General features: G+C 34.5%; 1 pseudogene across 1 annotated transcript in view; it reads right to left on the bottom strand.

The window, feature by feature from the left end:
• The window catches only part of LOC146937653 (cathecol O-methyltransferase 1-like), a 31,746-nt pseudogene extending 16,608 nt beyond the window's left edge, over positions 1 to 15,138 (bottom strand). Inside the window, exons 1-3 of the transcript XR_015030993.1 lie at positions 14,467 to 15,138; positions 9,995 to 10,305; positions 9,726 to 9,790 (exon numbers count right to left, since the gene is read on the bottom strand). The product of XR_015030993.1 is annotated as a cathecol O-methyltransferase 1-like (transcript). The remainder of the gene's footprint in view (positions 1 to 9,725; positions 9,791 to 9,994; positions 10,306 to 14,466) is intronic.
• Between the last annotated feature and the right edge of the window lie 214 nt (positions 15,139 to 15,352).

Below are 15,352 nucleotides of genomic sequence, written 5' to 3'. Positions count from 1 at the left end.
TTGGAAGACGTAGCATCTATTTCTAGAATATATTTGTATATTCGCGCGTTTTACCGCTTAATAGAAGTAGGGAGTTACAAGTTGGTATCAGAGCCGTGGTCAATCTTGTCCGGACTAATGGACTAGTAGATTAGTATCCGTTGATTTTTCCTGTTAGTATGCGAATGGTAATGAGTTACCTTCGATACTTGGTTGTTGTGCTGTTGTTCTTATCTGTTGGTTGGTTTTGTGTAGTCTTGAGATGGCTGGTGGTAGAGATGATGCGGCGATTGCTCATGCTTTGGCTTTGATGGCTCAGGTGTTGGCTCAAGCTAACGAGCAGGCGGCGGGTGGTCATCGTGATCCTGGTGAGGCTGAAGAGCAGAGGCTTGATCGTTTCTTGAGAAACAGTCCGCCGACGTTCAAGGGTAGATATGATCCGGATGGAGCTCAGGCATGGGTGCAAGCCATGGAGAGGATCTTTCGTGCTATGGTGACTAGTGAGGATCAGAAGGTCAGATTGGCTACTCACATGCTTGCTGAGGAGGCTGAGTATTGGTGGACCAATGCTAAGGGGAGGCTTGAGGCTGGTGGAGCTGTGACTTGGGCTAGGTTCAAGACTGAGTTTTTGAGGAAGTACTTTCTTGAGGATTTGAGGACTAAGAAGGAAGTGGAGTTCTTAAACTTGAAGCAAGAGAATCGTTCGGTGGCTGAGTATGCAGCAAAGTTTGAGGAGCTTTCAAGGTTTTGTCCGTACATCAATGCGGAGGATGCTATGGTTTCCAAGTGTGTTAAGTTTGAAAGCGGTTTGAGGCCCGATATCTATCAGTACATGTGTATTCAGGAGATCCGAGACTTCGATACTTTGGTGCATAAGTGTCGCATGTTTGATGAAGCTGGAAGGGTCAAGGTGAATCATTATAAGGCGATGAATGAGAAGAAAGGAAAGAGTCATGGATTTGGGAAACCGTACAACAAGGACAAAGGAAAGAAGAGGGAATCTGGTGGAGGCTCTAAGCCGAATGTTGCTGATGTGAGATGCTACAAGTGTGGAATCTTGGGTCATTCCTCTAGTGATTGCAGTAAGGGTGATAGTTGCTACAAGTGTGGACAGAAGGGTCACAAGGCGTTTGAGTGCAAGAAGGATATTACTTGTTTCAACTGTGGTGAAGAGGGTCATCTTAGTACTAAGTGTACCAAGCCGAAGAAGGCGGCAGGGAAGGTGTTTGCATTGAATGCGGAAGAGGTGGAGCATCCGGATAATCTCATCCGAGGTATGTGTTTTATCAATAGTACTCCTTTGATTGCAATTATTGATACTGGTGCTACTCATTCTTTTATCGCGGTTAGTTGTGTTGAGCGTTTGGGTTTGGATGTGACTCCATTGTCTCGTGGGATGGTTATCGATACCCCAGCTAGTGGTTCGGTGACTACTTCTTTAGTGTGTGCTAAGTGTCCCGTTAGTTTTGGCAATGTTGATTTTGAGTTGGATCTTGTGTGTCTTCCGTTGAAGCATATGGATGTGATTTTTGGTATGGATTGGATGTTGACTTTTGGTGTTAACATTAATTGTTTGACCAAGAGTGTCTAAGCCGGTAGCTGAGGAAGGTGGGAAGTTCTTGACCGCGGAGCAAGTGAAGAAGTCCTTGGATGGTGAAGCTAGTGTGTTCATGATGTTTGCTTCCTTGAAGGAAAATAGTGAGAAAGGAGTTGGTGAATTGCCGGTAGTGCAAGAGTTTCCAGAAGTTTTTCCAGACGACATTACCGAATTACCGCCGGAGAGAGAAGTTGAGTTTGCAATTGATTTGGTACCAGGAACGAGTCCTATTTCGATTGTACCGTATCGGATGTCTGCATCAGAGTTGGGTGAATTGAAGAGTCAGTTGGAAGAGTTTCTTGAGAAGCAGTTTATTAGGCCAAGTGTTTCTCCGTGGGGTGCTCCTGTGTTGTTGGTTAAGAAGAAAGATGGAAGTATGAGGTTGTGTGTGGATTATCGGCAGTTGAATAAAGTGACGATTAAGAATCGGTATCCGCTTCCAGGGATTGATGATTTGATGGATCAGTTGGTTGATGCGGAGGTGTTCAGCAAGATTGACTTGAGGTCAGGATATCATCAGATTAGAGTGAAGGCGGAAGATATATCCAAAACTGCGTTCAGAACGAGGTATGGACACTATAAGTATTCTGTGATGCCATTTGGAGTATCTAATGCTCCAGGTGTCTTCATGGAGTATATGAATAGAATATTTCATCCTTTTCTGGACCGTTTTGTGGTGGTGTTTATAGATGATATTTTGGTGTATTCTAAGTCAGAAGAAGAGCATGTCGAGCATTTGAGGATTGTGTTGGGAGTCTCTTGAAAGAGAAGAAGTTGTTCTCTAAGTTGTCGAAGTGTGAGTTTTGGTTGCGGGAAGTGAGTTTCCTTGGTCATGTGATTTCTAAAGGTGGTATTGTCGTGGATCCGTCTAAGGTTGATGCAGTGTTGCAGTGGGAATCACCTAAGTCTGTTTTTAAGGTTAGAAGCTTTCTTGGTTTGGCAGGTTATTATCGGAGGTTCGTTGAGGGATTCTCTAAGTTGGCAGCCATTGACGCAGTTGACTCGGAAAGGACAAGCTTATGTTTGGGATGCTAAGTGTGAGAAGAGTTTCCAAGAGTTGAAGGAGAGGTTAACTTCAGCTCCAGTGTTGATTTTGCCGAATCCGAAGGAATCGTTTGTTGTGTATTGTGATGCTTCTAAGATGGGTCTTGGTGGTGTGCTTATGCAGAATCGTCAGGTTGTGGCTTATGCTTCGAGACAGTTGAAAGTGCATGAGAAGAATTATCTGACTCACGATTTGGAATTAGCAGCCGTGGTGTATGTGTTGAAGATTTGGAGGCATTATCTGTATGGTTCTAAGTTTGAAGTGTTTAGTGATCATAAGAGTTTGAAGTACTTGTTCGACCAGAACGAGTTGAATATTAGGCAGAGAAGATGGTTGGAGTATCTTAAGGATTTTGATTTCCAGTTGAGTTATCATCCTGGAAAGGCGAATGTTGTTGATGATGCTTTGAGTAGGAAGTCGTTGCATATGTCTGCTTTGATGGTTAAAGAATTGGAGTTGATCGAGCAGTTCCGAGACTTGAGTTTGGTTAGTGAGTTGACGCCGGATGGTGTGAGGTTAGGAATGTTGAAGCTGACGAGTAATATTTTGGAGGAGATCAAGAATGGACAGAAGGAAGATTTGGAACTTGTAGATCGTGTGGTGTTGGTTAACCAAGGCAAGGGTGGAGACTTCAGATTGGAATAGAACGGTGTTTTGATGTTTCGCGATCGTGTTTGTGTGCGAGATGTTCTTGAGCTTAAGAGACAGATTTTGGATGAAGGTCACAGAAGTAGTTTGAGTATTCATCCAGGAGCGACTAAGATGTATCAGGATTTGAAGAGGTTGTTTTGGTGGCCTGGAATGAAGAAAGAGATTGCGGAATTTGTGTACACTTGTTTGGTTTGTCAGAAGTCTAAGATTGAACGTCAGAAGTCGTCAGGATTTGAAGAGGTTGTTTTGGTGGCCTGGAATGAAGAAAGAGATTGCGGAATTTGTGTACACTTGTTTGATGCAACCATTGTTTGTGCCAGAGTGGAAGTGGGATAGTATCTCTATGGACTTTGTTGGAGCGTTGCCAAAGACTGTTAAGGGTTTTGATTCGATTTGGGTAATTGTTGATCGGTTGACGAAGTCGGCACATTTTGTTCCTATCAAGACTGGTATGTCTGTAGCGAAGTTGGCTGAGATATACGTTGAGCAGATTGTTAGATTGCATGGTGTTCCTTCTAGTATTGTGTCGGATCAGGATCCGAGGTTTACTTCTAAGTTTTGGGAAAGTTTGCAAGCTGCTTTGGGAACTAAGTTGAGGTTGAGTTCTGCTTATCATCCCCAGACTGATGGTCAAACGGAGAGGACTATTCAGAGTTTGGAAGATTTGTTGAGAGCTTGTGTGTTGGAGCAAGGTGTCAGTTAGATTGAATGTTTACCGTTGATTGAGTTCACTTACAATAACAGTTTTCATTCTAGTATCGGGATGGCACCGTTTGAAGCTTTGTATGGTCGGAGGTGTAGAACTCCTTTGTGATGGTATGAGTCAGGTGAAAGTGCTTTATTAGGACCGGATGTTGTGCAAGAAACTACGGAAAAGGTTAAGATGATTCAAGAGAAGATGAGAGCGTCTCAGAGTAGGCAGAAGAGTTATCATGATAAGAGGAGGAAGGACATTGAGTTTCAGGTTGGTGATCATGTGTTTTTGAGAGTGAATCCTGTAACCGGTGTCGGTCGTGCTTTGAAGTGCCGAAAGTTGACTCCTCGTTTTTTTGGACCGTTTGAGATTATTGAGAAGGTTGGGGTTGTAGCGTATCGGATTGCGTTACCGCCATCTTTGTCGAATCTTCATGATGTGTTTCATGTGTCTCAGTTGCGGAAGTATGTGTATGATGCGTCTCATGTGATCCAAGTGGATGATTCGGAAGTAAGGGACAATTTGACTGTCGAGACTTGGCCAGTTAGGATTGAGGATCGTGAAGTGAAGCGTCTGCGTGGCAAGGAGATCGTTTTGGTTAAAGTGATTTGGGTTGGACCAACTAGTGAGAGTGCCACTTGGGAATCAGAGAGTAGGATGAGGGTTGCGTATCCAGAGTTGTTTCCTTCAAGTAATTTTCGAGGGCGAAAATTCTTTTAGTGGGGGAGAGTTGTAACAACCCGATTTTTCGCTAGATTTATTTTATTTATTTATTTATGTGTGTTATATGTGCTCTTATGTGATTATTGCCTCTGTGTGTATTTTTGGTTGGGAATCGTAGAATTCGGTATTATAGGGGTATTTTAGTCATTTTGGACTTAGGGCATTTTGGTCATTTTGAGAGCAGGGGTAATTTTGTAATTTTTGCTGGAGGTTATTTTTAGTGCTTAGTAAGAGTATTATTTTACCAAGTTACTAGAAGGTGTAGTAATTATTTTATTTACCGGTAAGTGACCGTTAGTGTTATATTTTACCGTTAAGTGAGTAGTAACATTTTTGAGGTTGAAATAGAAATGGGTTAGACCCATTAAGGTTTGTGAGATAAGCCCAATTAAGTGAGCCTATATATAAACTAGTGTTAGTAGAGAAATAGGGTTTTCTTCACAACATTTTTCATTTGAGAAGAGAAGAGATAGAGGCTAGAGGGAAGAACAAGAACAAGGGTTAGAGGCAAGAGGGGATTCATCATCTAGGAGCTAAATTGAAGCTTGGGTTAGAGATTCTTGGTGCTAGAGGTAAGAGGGTTAGGTTTCAACCATAATTCCTAACTTTTTCTTTTTACCCATTTTGTGAAATTGATGAATTGAACTTAATTGATTGTAAATTCGTGTTCATGTTTTGATGCAATGTTTGGGTATGTAAATTGAATGTTATTTGAGTTGTTGATGATGAAATTACATGCTTAAATTGTGGTTAAGTGTATGCTTTGCATTTTTGTCCAAAAATGATGAAATGAGGTGTTGTTGTGATGAATTATTGATGAATTCATGATGGTTAATTGTTGTTGTTATTGAGGGATGTTGTTGTTGATGATTAAAACCTTGGGCAATCATAATTGTGGAGTTTGCTATGACTTTGTGTTGTTTTTTAAGTTTTGATGAAAAATGGGTCAATGATGATTTTTGTTAAGAGAATGTTTTGGGACAAATTTTATATGGATTTGTGTGTCTTTTCATGTTTAGAAATGTTTAAACAAACTTTGGGATCAAATTTAAGCTTTGGGAAGTCAAAATTGGGGTTTCTGGGTGAAAAAGTGAGTTTTTCTCGTAACAGGACTGTCCCAACTCGCCACAACGAGTGGGAGGCGAGTTGGAGGCGAGCAGGAGGTGCTCCCTGTGAGCTTACTCGCCTCACGAGTAGATTTACTCGCCACGGCGAGCTGCACAGTGGCAGCATCCCCTGTTTCGCGTTCTTGCGTCTTTTTCCCTCGTTTCTGTTTTGAATTGGCTTTCGGTGTGAACATGAAAGTTGTAGATAATTTTGTTAGCTTTCCAATGGCTTTGATTTCACTTGAAAATGATTATTGGTTTTTGAGTTATGAGGAAAATACTCCAAGGAGGTCTTAGAGAAAATTTTACGAAAAATCCGCATAACTATTTCTAAGTCGACCCAAACCTTATGGATTGTTTCCAAACCTTGAAACTTGAGTTTTATGAGTTCAATTAAGGTGTTTAATGGTATTTAAACTATGATGTGGTGAATCTAACTTGTTTTGATTTGAAAATGGAAATTATTGTGAAAAGTGATAAAGGGAGACGAACTTTGCGATTTTTATGAATTCGTCGTGTTTGGCCGGTGAAACGCCAAGGCATCCTCTACTGCATTCATATGTGGCCTAGTGGTATGCCTAGTTGAGGCATTGGAACTCTTTTACTTGGTTTTGGTTAAATGACTCAATTATTTTCAATATTGTGATTTTTGAGACGAACTTGATTGAAAATGATTTTGAGGACCAATTGCTTATGAACCCTTTATGATTAGATTGATATGATTATGTGATGATATATGAATGGTTGTTAGGTGATGAATATGATGTTTGTGATCATATGTTGTAATTGTTCTTTTATTTGGAATGTAAGGAATTATGTGGAGATATGAAACTATATGATATAGTTGAATGATGATTATAGCCGTTGACTATAGCCGTTGAATTGTTGTGAACATATGCATGGTGAATTGAGTCATATGTTCATGCATCATATGTCGTGTCGGATGTTATATCCATATTTCCGTTGACTATAGCCGTTGATAATGATGTTTTTGTTACATCATGGGTGACGACCTTGAGGAGATTTGGTACCACATGCATCTAGATGAGTCTAGAGTCATTGCATACTCTGTCGGTGAATTGAAATGCATTGAGTTGTGAATGATGATTGAATTTGTTAATTGTTGATTGACATGGTTGATTTTGTGATGTGTGTTAACTTGAGATGATGATATTGAATGATGTGAATGTTAAGAATACTTGTGAATACGTGTATAGTTTGTTATCCATTGTTCTTAAATGTATCTTTCATTCTCAAAGTTTCTTGTCAATTTTAACTGGATTATGATGATGTAATGCTAACCCTCAGTGGTTTACCACCTACCTTTCCGTATGGACGAGTAGATGGAGTGCAGAATGCTTAGACTTGTGTTGATGTTGCCGAGGAGCGGATTTCCTCTTTTTATGTGCAGTGTCTAGATTAGGGCTCTGATCTAGGATAGTCTTGCACATTGGATTTCTATTTGATTATGTAGTTTGGTGTTGAGACATTATTATGTGGAGATTTGAGATATTGTTGTATCTGAGATTGGAGGATGTTATCTTTATATCTTTATTCTGAGATTTGTGGTTGTTATGGATTATATATGTGTTCCGCTGCTATGTGATGTAACATGATCTTTATGCATGTATATTTTAATTGGAAGACGTAGCATCTATTTCTAGAATATATTTGTATATTCGCGCGTTTTACCGCTTAATAGAAGTAGGGTGTTACATTTTACTTTTATGTGATTTGGGTTTAAAAACATGGTTTGGGTTCTATATCATCTTATTGTTGGCATCCTTTTTATTTGCAGCGACAATTTGGTGGATTTTGAGAATAGAAACATGACGTGCTTAGGCAATGAAAACCAGTCCAACATTCAGTTATCCTTCAATATTATAGGTATGGTTGATACTCTCAAAACTTGTTAGACTCTTTCTAGTCTCACCCCATATAATTCTAGTTACACCCAAATTCATTTAAAATTTTACAATAATACCAAAATTGTCCTCTTCATGTAAATTTCTAAAAACCCTTCTTTCATTATCATTCTAAACCCTCACCCCTTTTTCACCCACAAACCACCATGGATATGCAATCAATACCTACTAAAATCGTCAATTAAATCAACATCTCTTCCATTGATACATACTCGATTCATACAAGTAAGTGAATTTCATAAATTTCTTCGAGTTTCTATTTATTGTTTGCTCTATGATTTATTTGATGTTGTTAATTTTACCATGGATGTTTATCGTTATTGTTAATTTCACGTTTGTCTGTCGATTTGTTTGATTTAATTTTACGTAGAAGGGTAACGTAATTTAAGTTTACATAGGTCTCACGTGAATTTAGTTTACGTACATATTCCAAAGAGGAATAACATACACGTAAACTCAGTTTACATGAACTTAAGCAAACTCAGTTTACATAGTGTATGTAAACCCAGCTTACATAAACTACGTAAACTGTGTAAACTCTTATTGTAAACTTAGTTTATATGTAAACTCAGTTTACATAAACTATGTAAACTTAATTTACATAAATTGTGTAAACTCAGTTTTCGTAGTGTATGTAAACTCAGTTTACATAAACTACGTAAACTCAGTTTACGTTAGTTTACTTAACTTATGTAAACTCAGTTTATGCAAACACAGTTTACATAAACTACGTAACTTAGTTTACATAAACTGTGTAAACTCAGTTTACGTAGTGTATGTAAACTCAGTTTACATAAAATAGTTTATTTTAATTAAAGGGTATATTAGTAATTTTGGGGTGTAACTTGGATTATTTAGGATGTGGGTAGTATCTGTCAACTTGTTATCCTTGCAACACTAATATTATCGAGGAAGACAAATTTGTCAAGTGGAACAACAATAATCATTCATGTTTAATCCTAAATGTTGATAGAAGTTGTCGTGGCTCTCATATAAGAGCTGGCTATGGAGGATTCTTAAGAAATGATGCGGGTTTTTACTCTCAGACTTTTCTGACTACATCCAAAATTCATCTGACATTCTATATGCAGAACTGTACGCCATCTACTTGGGCCTCTTGTTGGCCAAAGACATGGGTATTATTGACTTAGTTTGTTACTCTGATTCTTTACACTGTATCAACATCATTAATGGTCGACCATGAGGTTCCATGTTTATGCTGTTTTGATTCAAGAAATAAAAGAGTTATTGGAGCAAGAAAATGTTACACTTTATCACACCATTCGAGAAGGGAAACAATGTGCAAATTTTTTTGGCCAAGTTTGGTCCTTCATCAAATATTGAGTTCCTTCGTAATGACTTTCCTCTGATAGATCTTTGAAATCTTCTTTAGAGTGATCAGCTTAAATCTTTTATTTGAGAGAGTAACTCTCTCTTTGTTTTCTCGCTTTCTCTTTTTCCTTTTCCTTTTTGTTTTAGCATTGGACACCAGAAAAAATTGTAACTTTCTCTCCACATTCCTACGGATTTGTTTATCTGAACAAGGAAAAGTAGTTTTTTTCTTCTTCTCGTCTTCGGATAGGTAAATAAACAAAATGGTGTTTTTCCCCATTCAACTTGATAAAATAGGATGAGGTTGGTTCTTAAGAACTATACGGATGAAAAAAAACAGCTCTCAAAATTATGAAAACTACTATCGACAATTTAGCCAAATATATGTTGTTGATAAGTATGATTTGTTTGGATTGAGGGCTATTCTCAATGGATTGGCTTATTCTTCTTATTTATTTATTTTGCTACAAATGACTGGCTTATTCTATTGTATTTCATTCAGCACTTTTAAAATGAATCATCTCCTTCTTTCAAAAAAATAAAAATAAAAAATCATCTTTTGTTTGTCTGAAAAAGAGCTTGCTTATTGTCCAAGTTATCCATTATAGCAAAAACAACAATTCATATTCTATGTAAAAAAAAAAAAAAAAAAAAAAAAAACATATTCACTCACCTTCATAAAGATTGCATCTCCTTTAGGTACACTTTCAAACATATCTCCGCCAACGTGTTCAACTCCTACCAACATTAAATAGTTTTTCAATTAGCGATTTTTTTTTTGTTAGAACTCTCATACCCTAAAGTTTCAGTCGATATAGCATCCAACATCTAATCATTTGACACCACATTACTTATTTATATGTAAGTATTCTGAGTGAATTTAAATTTTAGATAAAACATATATTTCTTTGAGAATGATAAATAACATTTTAAAGATCATACCAGGATACGAAGGGGCATGTTGAATGACATGAGGCAAGTCGAAATTGATACCATGTATATGAGGGTGTTTTGAAGTGATCAAGTTAATGTTGATCCCAAGACCACCTCCAACATCAACAAGCCTTTTTATGTCCTTGAAACCATTGTAGCTCTCAAGAACCTTCTTCATAACTATTTTGGTATAATTGATCATGGCTGTATTGAAAACTTGGTTGAACCTTGAGTCCAAGCTTGCATAATCAAACGCATGTGTGCCATGAACCATGTTGAATGGGACACCCCCTTCTCGAATTGTATTCTTAAGCTCGGACCTAAGCATGAAGAAACAATTATGTATTTAATTAGTATCCTAATAAATGAAGAAACTGGCTGTTGAGATTGAAAAGGTCTCTATTGGAAGGCTTATCTAGCAAAACAAAATTCATGTTGCAATGTTGGAGCAACAATTTTAGAAACAACTAACAAAGTTTGAAAAAATCAATTGCAATTTTCTATGGTTCCTAGACCAATTGAAAGGTTGTTCATATTCAATTTTTTTTAGGGAGGTTGTTCATATTCAATTTTTTAAGGGGAGGTTGTTCGTATTCAATTATTTCTTTGGTACAATTTTATTGGGATTTAAAAACATAATTTAATAAAAAAATATCATTTTTGATAGTCAAAAAGAAAAATATGGGGCTAAATATTAAAGGCAAAGTGAATAATAACACCCTCACTTTTTTTTAAGGGAAGAGAGAAGGGAGAATGGAATAAAACGTAGAGGTGTAAAGACATAAAAGAAACAAAGATCGACAATCTAGAGAAATCTAATGTGATATGGTAATATCTTTTAACAACAAAATACCCCACCAAAAATAAATACTTTAGAAAACAATTAGCATTCAGAGGGACACTCCGTATCTGTCTTTTCGTTCTTTTTATTCCGTTAATGCATATAAGGGGCCCGTGCTGCGCACAGGTTGGGCGTCCATCGAAGCGGGGGTTATGCATCAAAACGTATTGTAATGTTATATGTATTGAGAAAAAATAATAATAATGATAAAGTTAACATTAATGATAGAAGGGCAAATTGACCTCCATTGAGATTTTCTTAAAACACAAACACCCTCTTTAGTTTTTTAAACACACTAATCTCCCCTCTTTTTATCCAAATTCATTTCAATTGAAAATACACAATTTAATTTCAGTCATTTTGTTTTATATATCTTGTATTTGTTTTCTCTTTTTGCAATTAAGTTGAATGAGGTTTTTAATCCCCACAATGAAAAAAAAAAACTATTGTTTTTACCACCAAATAGAATCAAACACAGACAATTACATAAGCTAGTAAAAGAGAATATAGAAATGGGAAGGATTTTGGTGGATGGACATTGTGCTTGTTGACTAATGAAAAGGAAATAATATTTGATATATCCATTTTATTAAGTTAAAGTTTCAAAATTAAACCACCTTGATAGTGGAACAGTGAGTGTTCTCTTAAGTTTGAAAAATCATCAAAGTGCAAAATGAAATTAAGGGAGTTCATACTTGTACCACGAAGTAAATTGCTAAAAAAATGAAATTAACATAGGGTAAACGATGTTAAATTATAAGGGAGTTGCTTGTCAATTTTATAACAAAATAAGGGAGATCTGTGTTTAGTTAAAAATATAGGGGTGCTGCTGTTATTTAAGAAGACCTTAAGGAAGGTTGGTGTAATTTACTAATGATAAAATCGTTGAAATAGTTGTTATTAAATATTATAAAGTGGTAGACTCATTTATGATAAAGATGCCGTTAATGATAAAGATGTCGTAATGAGTTCCGTGTATGAAGTATTATACAACTATATTATTTAGTGACTTATTGATCATTTATCCGATGTTTTTTATAGTCATACTTCTAAATGATATAATAATTAATATCTACAACAATGTAAAAAATTATTTCATAATATGACATTAATATAAACACACAAAAAAAAAAGAATTATTTTTACGAAAGAAACAATCTTAAGAATGTGTAATTTTCTAAAAGGTAGTTTTTTTTTTTTTTTACAAATGAAAAGTAGTTGTATGCCTTGTAATAAATATTTATCCCATGTATAATTTACAAAGGAGAAATATTTTGTAACATTCTTAAAATTGTGCTATTTTGTGATTATCAATCAGATATACTCGAATAAATTTAGATGCAAAAATATGTATCAATGAGAAATAGTCCTGTATTTTTTCTTTTTTATTTTCTTGCTTAAAATATTGTTCCTCTGTTTTGTTAAGTATCGACGACAATTGTTTTTTTCATATTCTTTTTATATTGTTGATAACTGAAATGTATTATTAATGTTTTTTATTAATATTTTTTATACTAAATATTTAAACAATTGTCATTTTTCATTAGATTGCTTAAAAAAGAAAAACGCGTTGGAAGGTAGTTCTATTGCATCTTAAAAAAGAAAAACTCAGGAAGGTAGTTCTATTACATCCTAAAAAAGAAAAACTCATGGGAAGGTAGTTCCTTTTCATCAAATAGACTCAGTATAAGATAAAAACACATGAACGTCATAAAAAATATTTTTAGTAAATGTAAATTAAATACAACGTTCATTTTTATAAGAAAAAATGATTTCGACTTTCAATAACTTTGATATTTTTTTAGAGATTTTATAAAATATCATAATAAGTTTTGTGTTTGTTTATCTTAATAACAATCACTTCTTTGAAAAAATAATTTAATTTGTTTGGATACGACGATATAATATGTATTTTTTTGTTATAAAATTATCTTCATCTTTTGATTCTTATTTTCTCCCCCTCTAAAAAAATATATTTTTGAAAAGCTACTATAATATCTTTTTATTTGAAGTTGTTTTTAGATTTTTTGTTGATCTTGGTTTTAAAATAAAAACTATAATAAACAGATATATGAAGATTGCGCTTCCCAATTAAAAAATTGCTCTCCCACACCTAAAATGACCTTCAATACCCAGAGCGGCAGTTAACTTTCGTTCGCTCCTTATCATTCATCTTAGGAGCGAACGGTAGTTAACTGCCGTTGACAGTATTTTGGACATTAACTTTCATATTTAGAGAATATATTTAGTTTGTTTAGATACAACTTTGTAAAAAAAAATATTCTCACAAAATCATCTCAATATTTCAACAGTTTTTTTCCCTCTCTTTGAAATATAATCATTTGTTACAAAAGACACAAATTGGTTAAAATATGCTGAAATGTCACATGATTATGATGTGCCAAATTGTGTTTTTGTTGATCAATAATTTCATATTAGAGAAGGAAAAAATTGTACTTTTGTTGATCATTAATTTCATAATTAGAGAATAGATAAGTTAGAGATTTTTTGGAAAAAAAATAAGAATCTATTTTGTGTTTTTATTAAAAAATTAATTAAATAACTTTTTTTTAAAAAATAATTTAGTTTAATTATATACAACTATATAAAAGGAGTTTTTTGTTACAAAATGATCTCAATCTTTTAATAATTATTTTCCCTCTCCTCGAGCAAAATATGCTTTTTTAAAAATAATTTAGTTTAATTAAATACAACTATATAAAAAGGGGTTTTTTGTTACAAAATGATCTCAATCTTTTAATAATTATTTTCCCTCTCCTCGAATAAAATACACAAAATATGCTTAAGTGTCAAATGATTATAATGGGACAAAATTGTGTTTTCGGAGATCATCAACTTTCATATTAGAGTTGAAAAAATTGTGTTTTTATCGATCATTAACATTCATAGAGAATGGATAATTTAAAGGATTTTTGAAGGAAAAATAAATAAGAATCTACTTTGTGTTTTAATAACATCACATCTTTTTAAATAATTTAGTTTGTTTTTTTTTTTTAAAGAAAATAATTTAGTTTATTTAGATACAACTATATAAAAGAATTTGTTTGTTACAAAATCAACTCAATCTTTTGTAAGTTATTTTCTGTCTCCTTGAAATATGATTTTTTTTTTGTTACAAAAGATACAAAATGGTTAAAATATGCTGAGATGAGATGTGAAATGATCAAGATATGACAAAATATATTTTTGTTTGTCATTAATTTTCATAATTAGAGAGATTATAGGAAATTTGTTTTGTTTGGGATTAAGATTAAGTTAGTTTACTCTTTCAAAAAAAGATTAAGTTAGTGTGAAAATTTGTTTTGATCAGGTTAAGATTAAGTTTGTTTGTTCTTTCAAAAAAAGATTAAGTTTATTTTTCAAAGTAAAAAGATTAAGTTAGTGTGTTTTACTTAGTGAGTTTGTTTTAATTTATTTTTTAGGAGAGAAAAATAGGGGATAGTTGAACCAAAAGACATAAAAGGATATAATTTTGATGACGTGTCAAAAAATGAAGAAAGGGTAAGATTGTATTTTTGGTAGTCATTAAGTTTCATGAGGATAGATAGATAGATAGATAGATAGAAGAGAATAGATACTTAGAGAATAGATTATAATAATGAGAAGGAGATGAACTAACCAGCTAGCCAAGAAAACCTTATCTTGATACAAAGCCAACAAGGGTCCTAATGAAACACCATCAGAATTAGGAGCAAAAAACCTAGCAATAGGAGTCATACTATAAAGTCTATGAAAGGATCCAAGCTTTTGTTCATCTTGAATGAGTAAACACTTTAACACACCATGGGATGCAAGAAGAGCAAGAATGCGATCCAACATTTTGGGAGCATCCAAATTGTTGCAAGAAATACGAGATGCAATCTCTTCAGCAGAAAGTTGAGCATCTTTACCGGCTTTTTGCAACACATCAAATACACCAAGTTCAGTTGCAGAATGGAGTGCCATTGGAAGAACAATAGAGCTGCCAAGTTGTATAGCATATGAGAAACTTTCTTCATCTTCTAATTCTTGTTCTTCTGATCTCCTCTCTCCATTTCCATTCACACCTAAGTCTATCACATTTGAATGGTTTGCCATGCTATACGTCCTTACTACCACTGAGTTGGGTGAGGGTGACCTATAATTGATTTTAGGTAGTTGATTCTTTTTCCAGTTGTCTTGTCTTGTTTTGTAGCTATATTGAGGTTGTTTTTTGTTTTGGATTGTTGTCAATTCCCCACTATTTTTTATTTGTATTGTATCACTCATAATATAATTGTATTTCTTTCCTGGTAAAGTGGTATCCGTCATATTTTATATATGATAACTATGATTCTTGTCTTTGGAAGTAGTTTTCTGGAGTCCTTTTAGAGGTACTCTTCCATGGTCACAAGACCAAATCAATAGTGTTTGGACACACACATAAAAAGATGGTCATTAAAATAATCAATTATTTTTTTTTATCAATTTCCTCTTTATTATTAAAAAAATATTTCTTTATGTGTGTGTGACCAAACACTTTTTAT

This window comes from Medicago sativa, chromosome 3 (genome assembly GCF_051527215.1).
Source record: "Medicago sativa cultivar Bolivia chromosome 3, Bolivia_mono, whole genome shotgun sequence".
Taxonomy (NCBI): Eukaryota; Viridiplantae; Streptophyta; class Magnoliopsida; order Fabales; family Fabaceae; genus Medicago; species Medicago sativa.
The sequence above is the reverse complement of the archived record's forward strand: the minus strand, read 5'-3'. Positions and strand labels throughout refer to the sequence as shown.